This window comes from Silurus aristotelis (genome assembly GCF_946808225.1).
Source record: "Silurus aristotelis genome assembly, chromosome: 26".
Classification (NCBI taxonomy): domain Eukaryota; kingdom Metazoa; phylum Chordata; class Actinopteri; order Siluriformes; family Siluridae; genus Silurus; species Silurus aristotelis.
Genome location: NC_139599.1, coordinates 8,866,358 through 8,879,227, shown reverse-complemented (window position 1 = coordinate 8,879,227; position 12,870 = coordinate 8,866,358). Strand labels below are relative to the sequence as shown.

Genomic DNA, 12,870 nt, shown 5'->3' with positions numbered 1-12,870 from the left:
CCCCCACAATGCAATCCGATTTATTATTTTTATTTTTTTACAAAACCAATTTGTAATATCTATGATAAAAAACACAGTTGTCTGTCTATTATTATTTTAAAAAACGTACCATTAAATGCATTTGGGATTTTCTTTGTCATTGCTGTACTGTTGTAGGAAAAAAAAAAAAAAAACGGCGGGAAAACGGGTAGTGAGTCATCCAGTGTAATACGTAGAAGTACTAAGTAGTGAGTACAGCGAATCGAATCGATGTACACCTCAAAGCCACCTTGAAAAAGCCACAAAAAAAAGTAAGCCACAAAAAGCTTGTTGTAAAATGACGTACGTGTGTTTTGTTGTTTATTTATGCCCTTGCTGTGCACGGGTGTGTGTTTGAGTGGGTGGAACCCCACTCGAAAAATCGCTGGAAATATCCAGGACCGTGGTTGCAGTTTAAACTATTTAATCCTCACATTCGTTCACATTCTTTTTATTTCTCCCTTGCTCGCTCCCTCCTTCTCTCATGCTCATTCCCTCTCTCTCTCTCTCTCTCTCTCTCTCTCTCTCTCTCTCTCTCTCTCTCTCTCTCTCTCTCTCTCTCTCTCTCTCTCTCTCGCTCTCTGTCCTCAAATGGCTTTTGCCCTACTTTACAGAGCAGAGCTGAGACGAGCCAGCCTCTGCAGGCATTACTGCCAGACAAACACCCTACGAGCCCCACTGTGTGCGTAGGCGTGCAAACAATAGAGTAACTGGGTAGAATAAATACAGCAGGTTATCTTAAAAGACACCTGGAATATTTTCAACAGCCTGGTCCCAGGAGTGAAACCAGTAAGCAATGCAAAACATCCCACTAGAGACACTTCTATACCAGGCATAGTTTTGATGTAAATTTCAATGCAGTTGAAGAATTTAGTTGTTTGGTGTGGAAGGGACGGAGAAATTCACAGCATGTTAATCACTCAATATTATGGAGTTTAATATAGTATAATAGTATTAGCTTTGCTTTTTCTGAGGAGATGATATTAAGTGGCATGTAACACTGCAGAGACAGAGCAATTAGGGAAATGATGTTTTCCTGCTGTGTACTAATGCTTAAAAATGCTCATTTTAATGCTTCACACATGGGAATAATCAGGTTTATTATCTTCTGTCACTTAGGTATACTAGTGGAGCATGGTGTTAAAAGGTTTCAGGTTTCAGATTACCGTCTGAAGGTATAGGAGTATATCAACTGTATGCATTTGCTGTGCCAAGTGATATTTCTCTTTAATAAGATATAAGAATTGTCTTTTGATTCCTATAATCATTACTGTATATGTACTGTAATTCACAAGGTATGTCAAATGCAAATGTACAATTTTGGGACATTTTGCAGCAGGTTAAGTGATCATAATTTTTCCCAATATCATTTTATACATTTCAACTTTTCTTGCAAACAGTGAATAAAATGGTGCAGTCTGCTCAACTGAAGCATAGGTGTGTGTCTATGGAGGTGCTTTTCTCTTCTAACCTTTCTTTTTTCTTTTGCAGCTCCCTTTATTTCTCCTGCTCTCTTATGTTATCTGTCACTTTCTTTCTTTATAACTCTCTCTCCCTCACCCTTTTGGCTTTTTGTGTGTTGGACCAAGCGTCCCAGGAGGCAGCGTGGCCTCCATCGTCCAGAAAAGAGAGGGACTGGTCAAAGCCCACCTGTTCAGCATTTACAAAGAAGGAACAAAGAATGACAAGTCTATAGTATGTTAAATCTCCAGAGTCTTATTAAAGGAGCCCCTTTTCTTTTTACAGCAGTGGAGTAACTCCAGCTCTTTTTTAAAACATCAGTGAATTAGGGGGGAAAATACATCTATGGTCTAACTATTTAAGAAATGTTTGCTTGACTTAATCTTTGCTATAGTCAGTAAAATCATTTCATTCTCTAATCTTTTTAACTGTTCTCCTCTCGCTCCAACAATCTTCTTTCCCACCATATCCCAGCTGTGAGCTCAGAAAAGGTTTCCTCTCTCTCTCTCTCTCTCTCTCTCTCTCTCTCTCTCTCGCTCTCTCTCTCTCTCTCTCTCTCTCTCTCTCTCTCTCTCTCTCTCTCTCTCTCTCTCCTTTGCGCCCCTCTATCCCACCCTCTCCATCAACGAAAGTCCTTTCATAATGAATGACAAGGTACGATAATAGCCTTGTGGTTTCCATAGAAACCAGACAGTAGCCCTGTGTGTATGGCATACACCCCCCCCCCTTTTTTTTTCTTCCTTCTTTTTTTCAAGAGGGCAAATGATAGTGGAATGTGAGGCGAAACACCTCCCTCCCTCCTTCTTACTCCATGCACTCATTGCACTGTATTTCCTTACCCCTTAATCCCTCTCCCCATTCACCCTCTCAGATTTATTACTTTTACTCATTCGATTTGAAGTGATTTTGACGTAAGTTGCCTGTAAGAATCTTTTTGAAATTTGTGAAATAAACTGACTACCAGAATTGTTTAATTCTTGTTTAATCCAATTATTGTTTAAAAAGTGTCTGTGTTTTTCTTACTATTGCTGTGAATCAATACAATGTAAAAATCTGTAAATAATTAGTTAGGACTTTACAATGAGGTTCATCATTATGACAAAGTGATTAAGCATCATTAACTCATTAATTAATAATTCATTTATGCATGAACTAATCCCTACTGAAAAATGAATCATATACGTTAATATCCAGCTGTTAACTGTGTATATTACTTAATAATTTAAACATTTTAATAATGTCTTGGAGTAGTATTAAAGATCATTTACAGTTATGAATGTTGTACAATCTAGGTGAAGACACATTATGATGTAAGTTCAGCAAATTTCGGATCTTTTTGTAATAACTTTTATACAGCACGTTCTACTGGCCTAAATAACTGCATTTTGTTAACATTTGAAAGTGTTAGCTCAGTGGCTAATATGTTGGATTTCATGACTTGAAATCCCAGCTATCACTCTGGGGCCCCTGAGCAAGGCCCTTAACCCTCAGTTGTATACATGAGATATTTGTTAGTCGTTCTGTTTAAGGGCATAAATCTAAATGTACATATGTTCTAGATCAGGGGTGCCCAATACGTCGATCGTGATCTACCAGTCGATCGCAAAGGTAGTGTGGGTAGATCGCTTAACATTTTAAAAATAGATATTTATTTATGCATTTTTATAGTAGGTAGATCATTTTGACTTGGGCATTTTATAAGTAGCTCGCATGCTAAAAAAGGGTGTGCACTCCTGTTCTAGATCATACTATGTACTTGAATGAATTTTGAGACATGCCTTTTTTCAAATACTATATCAATGAATTTCTTATTTCGAAATAAATTCAATTAAACTCTAATCCGAATTACATGAACTCGCGTACCCCACAGTGGTGTTGTTTAAGCTTGGGGAGAATTTGTTTTTGGTTCATTAATTATACAAATACTGTCCAAAATAATCAATTATTTTCTAATGTGCCAATTGTGGAAAAAACATTATTTTAGAACAGTAAAATTACAGCTCATAACACAGCTTTTATCAATATGTAATGTATGTTTAGAATGTATTTTGTTAAGTTTCAAGCTTAAAGGTTTTTCACTGCACCAATATGTTATAGACACATAGCTTGAATATTTGTTTAAATAAACAACACTTCCATTATTCTGTTATAAGATAATGATTAGTGTGTGTGTATTAATTAATCACAACGAAAGCATTAAGTCATTGTGAGAATATGGTGATTTATAGACCTTTCTGTTGTGTTAGTAGTGATTAATGGTGGGCCAAGTTCTTCAGCTCTCCAGCTAAAACAACACCTGTGCCTGAACACATTCTTGGCATAGCAGATTAATAAGAATTTTTATTTTCTTGTGAAAAGTTGGTAATGGTTTACCTCTGAACTGTAATTTTCTTGTATATAGAATTGTATTACAAACACATTTATATGAGACAGCAAATGTTATTAAAGGGTTGATACAAGTAAAAAAAGAAAAACCCTTCAACATGATTTAATTGTATTTAGATAACAATGTTATTGTTAAAATTGTTAGTTTGACCAAGTAAATTTCAAATCAAATGACTAAAATGCTTTCCAAACAATAGCAATATTGAATTAGTCAAAGCGAATGATGTTACATCCTGATTTATCTTTACAACATTCATGCATTGAACACATCATCAACATTACATTTATCGGGAGGCTTGTTTTGTAGCGTTATAATTTTCATGTAGTAATTATAATAATCGTACTAAACTCTTTCATAAAAGCACATTTATAAGAATTTGCACAAGTCAAGTCATTAACCAAAGTAACTTATGTTTATGATTTAGGCACAGGTTCGAGACGGTCCAAGGGCAAGACAATGAAAACACCATAGTGAACACAACATCAATTAGATAAAATAGAATTAGAAAAATTATTAGTTACTGTATTTATATATTCTTATAGTAATCTCATACTCCAACAACTTAATAGCTACATCAATAAAATTGTACTAAATATCCCCATTGACCTTACATATAAAATTGTAAAATAAACACATATAACATATCCCAAGACTAATTTCTTTGTCTAAAGTGTCTCATATGGAGACCCCACTTATCTACATATCTATTTTATTTTTAACATTTAGAATGAAGTGCTTATTGTTCATATTTTGTAATGATGGTTCTGTAATGAGGTTTCCAGTGTATTTAATGTTACTGTGGATTGCATTTTTGAAGTGTTCTTTTTTTAAATTAGAAATAGTGTACATAAATAATAGCAGTATAATAGGGGTGTAACCTCAGTTTTTAAGTCATGGTTCGGTTTTAATTTTGGTGGGGCAAAGATGAAGAAATGCAAAACATAAAATTGCTTGCCATTTTATATTAATGCAGTTTATTATTATTAACATTTGTGATTATCGACATTTGCTTGGTTAAATTATATATAAAATAATATTTTATAAAGAAATTTAAAGAATAAAATAGAATAAATCGAATTAATGTAAAATCTTTTTTTTATTATTGATTAAATTGGCACAAATTAAATAAAATAGAAAATGAAATTAAATAATTTACATTTGTTACACCCTATTTGGGTGTAAAGATGAGCATATAAGTGTGTGTGTGTGTGTGTGTGTGTGTGTGTGTGTGTGTGTGTTTTACATTTATTAGTTAATTTTCTAAGGATATGATTTACTTAACTGTTCTACTTATTTCAGCACACTTTAACAAATGTCTTTACTCCTACAAGCCTTTATTCATTCACCCCCTCACTTCTTGTTGCTGGATGTAAAACGCTCTAGAATCCATAGCGCTAGCATTAGCCGCTAGCCACTTCCTGCTTAGCAGCTAATGTTAGAGCTATAGATTCTTTGCGTTTTCGTACATGTTAAAAACAAGTCTCATTTCCGGTACGGAATGAGTAGCCACAGTGACAGTGCCATAACTTTATTGTTTTTTTTATACCTCTGGCATTGTTGTGTATGTTTCCAATTTTATTAATTATAATAGTTTAAAAAATTCACTCAAAGTGCAAGGCAAAGAATAAACAAACTTAATATGTTCCTGAGGCAACTCAGATTTGAAAGATTTTCCACACGTAAAAAGGATTGCATTTGGTACACGTTTACCAAACCGAAAGCCCTGTACCGAAAACTTTTGGTACGAATACATGTGCCGCAACACCCCTACAAAAAAACATATTCTACTGTATGTATCGAATGCCTTTTATGTAGGACCTCCTATTTGCTGCTTGGAGGTTTAGAAGTAAGCAAAATTGGGCAAAAGTTAATATAAAACTAAATTATATTTATATTTTACTTTTCTTTAAGACAGAAATTTTTTTTCATGTTACTTCTTTATTGCCTTTGATTCATATATTTTTTCTTTTTAATCTATCAATAATGTTATAAGAATTTTTGTAATAGCAATAGTTTCTCAATATAATCTAAGCAAGTGCAGTTATTTTAAAAGCAAAGCTGCTCAGTTTCACGACATTGCAGAACAAACAATACAGACATAATTTAAGCAAACATTGTCCAGGCTGAGTGTTTATTAAAATGACCAGCTGTTTCCTGTTACCTGCTGCATGTGCCCTTTTTTTTATTTTTTATTATGAGATTTTGAAAATACAAAAACACTGCTGTTGATAAATTAAATGGAAATGAGCAAAAAACACAGGAATTATTCGTTTCACCACAATATGGCTTCAAAATAATGTAGGCTGCCTTAGAGAACACAGAACACACCATGGTGCTGGTTCAGCAGTTTCTGCATGCAAGGTTGCAACTGATTAGATCGATGTCAACCCCTAAATTCATTTAGAGCCTATACAGGCTCTGGCTTCTCTTTCTGTTCTCGCTGAAGCAATATGGCACATGGGGGATGAGGACATACACTGCAGTGGTAAGTGGTGCACACAGATTAATCATCAACACATACACACACATGCACACAAGTGCACATGCACATACACACACACACACACACACACACACACACACACACACACACACACTCACTCATATGTGTGCACATACACCATTCTCATCCAGCTGTCGAAGCCGGCACTGTCGCCATAGTGACAGCAGAGTGCTGCTCAACATCCTGGCCAACAGCTGCTCTCTGTGGAGACGGTATTGATTGAGTCAGTTCTAGCCCTACTCTACGCAAGTGTGTGTGTGTGTGTGTGTGTGTGTGTGTGTGTGTGTGTGTGTGTGTGTGTGTGTGTGTGTGTGTGTGTGTGTGTGTGTGTGTGCATATGTGTGCCTGAGAAAAACTTGTACAACATCTTATATACAGGTTTGCCATATACATATATGCGCATGCTTATGTACTTAATATAGTAATATTTAAATATTGTGAACATTGTAAAGTGGACCAGCAAATGTTAAACCCTATCAAAATGACCCAGAGCTTGTATCATTGTTCCTGTCTAGGCTGGCTGCTAGGTCCTTCACAAGACTCTTCATTTCCTTTCAGCACACTGTGTATCATCAAAGCCAGGATTACTGTGGGCCGAGCCGGAGATCCAAACCTGAGCACCTGACAGATCTAAGCTTATTAGCTCCCATGAAAAGAAACCTGCACAGGAAGAGTTTAGAGTTAGCCGGAGATGAAACATACAGTAGATCATTTGCTAACACTTTACCTCACTTTAAGATGTTGCCGAACAATAAATAGGAAGAGAGATAAATAATCAGTGTGTATGTCTGTGTGTGTGTGTGTGTGTGTGTGTGTGTGTGTGTGTGTGTGTGTGTGTGTATTAACCTAAGGTGCTATGAAATGCACTTTTTAGCACTTGCTAGTCTTGTTGTTTTTTTAACTGCTTTGGAGACAGACTAGCTTTATTGTTTTCACAATCTGACCAGGATCCTTTTTTTTGAGCTAGCTATTGCCTGCCACCCATGCCATCGTATTCTTCATGCAGTTCAGTCGTGAGCAGATGTCCCATCAGTATCTCTTCACAAATCCTCAAAGTTGAGCTATCTCAATCTGGCCACTGTTTTTTGTTTTGTTTCCAAGGTTTATTTTAAACTTTGCTTTTTAATTAAACATTATTTCGAGGCAAGAACATTTACACACACACACACCTGTGGTCTAATCACCCCTTAATCTCTAAACCTCTCCATTTTCACGATTTCTGGTATTTTAACTAAACATTATTGAGAAGTTTTTTTCCTGAGGTACAGCCTGTTCCTTCATTGCTTTTCTTTACTGCCAATGCCAATAAATGTGTTAATCAAAATTTGATTTTGATCAACGTAATATGTGAGATGCTATTTCAAATTGAAAGTTTATACTTGTTTGAACAAACTGCATATCCACTAAGAGTTTATTTCCAGTAAGAACAACAATATCTGCCTTTTTCTAAATGCTGTTACAATTCCCACTATATTTTATTCTAATTGATTCAAATGTATTTATTTTAAATAGAAATGCTACAGTAATTTAGATCTTATAATCCATGTAACCTTTTTACAGTTTTATTTATATGCAACCGCACAAAACTGTCCTTTCTCTCCTTCTTCATGCATGGGTTGTTCTTCTCCAATTTAAATTATTATTACCTAGTTTTATGTTTTGAAAGGAACCATAAAGTATCCTTGGTTACCCTGAAAGATCTTAAGAAAAAGGTTTCATTAATTTAACACACAATTTGGTACAATATGATATCCATCCTTGGACTATTGTCCCATACACTCTCATTTGAGAGAATTACATTGGATCTTAACATGGAAAACCAACAGTATGCTGTCGATTAGAGTATATGCAATATAAACAAATATATAAGTCAATAAAGTTATATAATTTGTGATATTTTGTATAACTGTATAAAAGATCATTTCAAGTTGTGTTTTGGAGGTGACAGGAAGCTCATCTGAAAGCAAAAAAACTTGTAGCATAGACAGTAACCTGAGCTTAGGATCAAACTAACAACAGTGAACTTGTAAGATTGTAACTCTTCCTGCTGCAACACTGTGTTACCATTCACCACATTACAGAACATGTAACCAAATTATATCTATCAGCTATAAGTTATTTGTTTCCAGACCAAAGAAATGAAGAATGTTCCAATTTGTGAGAACCACTTGTTTTCACGTTCTTTATTCAACACATTTGTTTTAAAGCTTTTGTAGGTAAGATGCCTTGGGTAACTCTAAAGCAGGCATAATAATACTGTATATTAGACTTTCTTAGACTTGTATTCTTGTATTTCTCCATACTGTCTTTATCACAGGTGGAACTCACTCAAGTAATTGCTCATCACTACAGAAATTCTAGGTACTTTTTCAGGGGATTTGTACTTTATCTGAATATAGTTGAATATAATTGAAAATAAATAGTGTGCTAGTACAGTTATGCAGTTACATTTCTGCTAAAGAAAGAAAAGCCATAGCTTTCAATTTCATACATATTTATTTGGATTTCTTCAATTCAAACATTTCCTTCTATTCCAACATTAACTTTAATAAAAAAAAAAAAAATGTAAAAGCTAACAAAAACCACTACATTTTATTTGAACAATTTAGAGCTGTGAATTATGAGTGACAGATACAAACTATCTCAGTTTGGTGATTTTAAACCTGATTTAAAGAATCTGAACAAAACTAAATATAAAATTTAAATTGGATTTCTATATTATTGTTTGATGAAAGTTATGAATAATATGCTAATCCCACACCTTACCATAACCTTCATAACTTTTCATAATTAATTCAATCAAAATATGTTATGTGTAGGTATATTTCTTACTTTAGACTTCTTTGAGCATTCTAATATACATTGTGGACATTTCCATTCAAGTACTTTTAAGCAGCTACTGAAAGTGATGCTTTTAATTAGAATTTTGCAATAAGAACATTTTATGCTTTTTCTGACACTGTACTTTTTGACAAGGCTAAATTACATTTCAGACATCATCAAGCATCTTACATTTGTTTGTTAATTCTGCACACTATACCTAAGTGAGATTAAATATTTAATATAAAATATTTTTTTTTCTGTTGTTTATTGGATTTAAATAGTTTAAAAAATGTTATTCTAAGTTTATTATATATAAGTTTATTGTATGTAAAGTGTATTATCAAAAAGCAATTTTATTTGTTTTATAAAATTTTTTGTTGTATATATTACACATATTTGTACCAAAAACAAAAAAAATCTGCTGGTTTTAGTTTAGTGTTTAGTGTTTTTGGGCCCAAATGCAATCCTCTTTACATGCGGAACATAAAATAAAAACAATCATGAATTAAGAACATTTAAAACATAAAAATCCTGACGAACCTATTAAGTGGCGGACTGGAAATTTATTTAGTCTCCACCTCGCACTTGAGCGCAGTGTCACTGATTTTTTTATTTAAAATTTATTAAACTTAAAAAACATACACAACAATGCCAGGGGTATAAAAAAATAAACCTAGAGTTAACGCAGCATCACTGTGGCTACTCACTCCATACCGGAAAGACGATTTGTAGTTGACCAAAATAGTTTTGTACTGCGTTGTTCAAAATTCAGATTTTCTTTTGCACGTGTGAAAACACGCCACTTCTGTTTTTACGACAGTGTAACGGTACGGATTGTTTTGTGTTTCATGTCCAGCTTCAAGAAGTTCACTTAAAAGAAGAAAATTCTGACGATTTCGATTTATTGAATTTAATGAACTCTATCAATTCAATAAATAAAGGATGGACGGAATGAAGACATTTATTACAGTACGCTGAAATAATTGTATTGTATAAATATATTATACATAAGTATCTGTATTACCAAAATGGGGTCTAACATATGTCAACAGTTAAAGTAAATTTTTCCATTATTTAATTTTATTTAATCAAATGAATCTTTTCCAATTTAATCGATTATTTAATTTAATTAATATAATAAAAAAGTTTATTGCATTAATTATATTTATTATATTTAATTTGTGTGTATTTTATTTTTTATAAAATATTATAAAATATTATTATCTATACTATTTAACCAAGCAGGGATTTTATTTAAAATTGTTTTAAGAATGTAAACTTTTGATGTTTACCAATGTCAATAATAATAAACTGTGTTAATAAAAAAATTACAATCAATTGTATGTTTTGCATTTTTTCCTTCTAACTGTACTGAAACTGAAACGAACCCTGAATTAAAAACTGAGGTACATACCGAACAGGGAACCCCCTAAATATATATATTGTATGGGTGAGTCTACTGTATATCTTAAGTGTAATCAGTAAACCGTGAAACATGTCCTCTTTAAAATAATGCATGTTTATATTGTGTAAAACTTTGCAGTTCATTGATGACAATATCATCAATTGTAATAATTTAACTGGAGATCTGGGAAATATATTGGCTTATGCTTAAGCTAGTAGTCAGGTTGTAGCAGCTGACACACCTTACTAAATCTAAATGACAGCCCTAAGGCACAGAAATGTGTAAGGTGTAGCACAATAGCAGTGGTATAGAATGTATAGAAAGTGTAATGCATACTCCTTCTTGGTTAAGAGACTCTCTGTCACCCTTTTATTTACTGTATAATGTCTATGGTAGTTAGATTATGAAAGATTTATCTAGCGTGCAAGCAAAAGGTCACGTTCAACACCTCTCTCTCTCTCTCTCTCTCTCTCTCTCTCTCTCTCTCTCTCTCTCTCTCTCTCTCTCTCTCCATGCACACACACACACACACACACACACACACACACACATGCACAATAAACCCCATGTTTATGTCACACAAGAAGTGAAAGCACCACACTACCCTTACAATAAAATGTATATTATGAAGTAATAAAAGGATATGTCACTACTGAACATGCATTACACGCAATCTCACTCGAGCAGTTTGTGTTGGATGGCCTTGTAACCATAACGAAAGGACTTAATTTGCTGTTATGAGAAGTCATGTAGGTTAATGTTACGCTATAAGTTATATTTACTGTAAAGAAAAATCAGGCCAACATTGGAATGGCTTTACTGTAAATCCTGCTGTTTAGTCCGTAGCTAAAAGAGACACACACGTGACTTTTATGAGCATTCTCATGGCAAATTCCACATCCCACCCATGTCCTGAAGTCAGTTAGAACACACAAAGCTGCAGATATAGCTTTCAGTGTGGAGTTTGAGTTCATCAGTGACCTCAAAGCCATGCTGCTCTTCATGTAGCCGGTAATAAAGTAAGACAGTATTATTTGTCCAAAAATAGTTTTTTTAGCCCTCTAGCTATTGGATATTTCAGCAAGAATAACAAAATACCAGAAATACAGCGCCAGATCAAAGATATTTAAAATCTGCACAAGCCAGCATTTTATTATTTTTTCCTCTTTGTTAAGCAAAGAGAGTGTTCAAAGAGTGCTGAAGGAATCTCTTTTCATTTTGTTTTTTTTAACATTCAGTAACCTGCTACAGATCACACACAGGATTAGAAAGACAGAAAGATGCAATTAACCTCAAATACAACCTCTAAGGTATCTAAAAAAACAAAATACACACACACAAAAAAGCCTTTATTATACTGTAAATTTAAACTCTTGATGGGCACAGTAATGGGAATGTCAATAATATCTGGGCAAACTTTGACATGATGCTGGTAAAAAAAAATAAAAAAAAACATTAAAACAAAAATAAACAGTAAAACAATAAATATGCAATATCAGTGTCTGGCTCTGGCATTGTTTCTGACATTTCATAAATGCATGTTTTTAATATTCTTTTTATTTACCAGGGTAAGTCAGAATATTTATTCTGCACTTATACGTGCATTGTTTTGTTAGTTCGAAATACTAGGCTGCATTGATTGAGCATAGCAAAATGTCTGCAGAAGCAAATTTGAGCTGTCTGCTTCTTATTGCATATAATAACATATAATTTGCTTATAAAATTCACCCAAATAATCTGAGGTACATGTTGTAATTTTACACAGGTGATTAGGAAACAAGCTACATAAAATGTAGCATCAAACTTGCATTAAACAAGTGCAGGAATAAGTGGATGGAATGAAACTGTCACATGACAAATGCTAAACTCGTCCTAATTCGTACAGATTACTTTCAAGGAAAGCGGTCAGCAAAATATCAAGATCTTATAAAAGAAGTGAAAGGAACAGACGTGTCTGAGGTTGCTGCAAATAATGAATATTAATTCTGAAAGTGTGAAATGTTTTTGTTTGTTTGTTTGCTTGCTTGTTTTTAAAGAAGCTACCATTTTTAAGGCTATAATCAGGTAGACAACAGAACGTATTTTCAACTTCACCTGCAGGAAAGTGTTTTTTGTGGTTATAACTTTAATAATTGAATAGCTGACATTGACCTGAAGACAAAATGAATGAAAGATTGATTTATATATGCAGGGTCACCATCCTGAACAAATAACATCATTATTCTTGATAAACACTGAACATAAACAAAACACTGAAAAAGTATAGATAGATAG

At 33.6% G+C, this 12,870-nt stretch overlaps 2 long non-coding RNA genes across 2 annotated transcripts in view; both read left to right on the top strand.

Moving 5' to 3' along the window:
• The window catches only part of LOC310720913, a 94,242-nt gene extending 87,100 nt beyond the window's left edge, over positions 1–7,142 (top strand). The window contains exon 4 of the long non-coding RNA XR_014531852.1: positions 6,884–7,142. This is a non-coding gene — a long non-coding RNA (uncharacterized lncRNA). The remainder of the gene's footprint in view (positions 1–6,883) is intronic.
• On the top strand, positions 26–3,953 carry LOC310720915. The gene is made up of 2 exons (XR_014531856.1): positions 26–807; positions 1,138–3,953. It is a non-coding gene; the product is annotated as an uncharacterized lncRNA (long non-coding RNA).
• Positions 7,143–12,870: the final 5,728 nt, after the last annotated feature.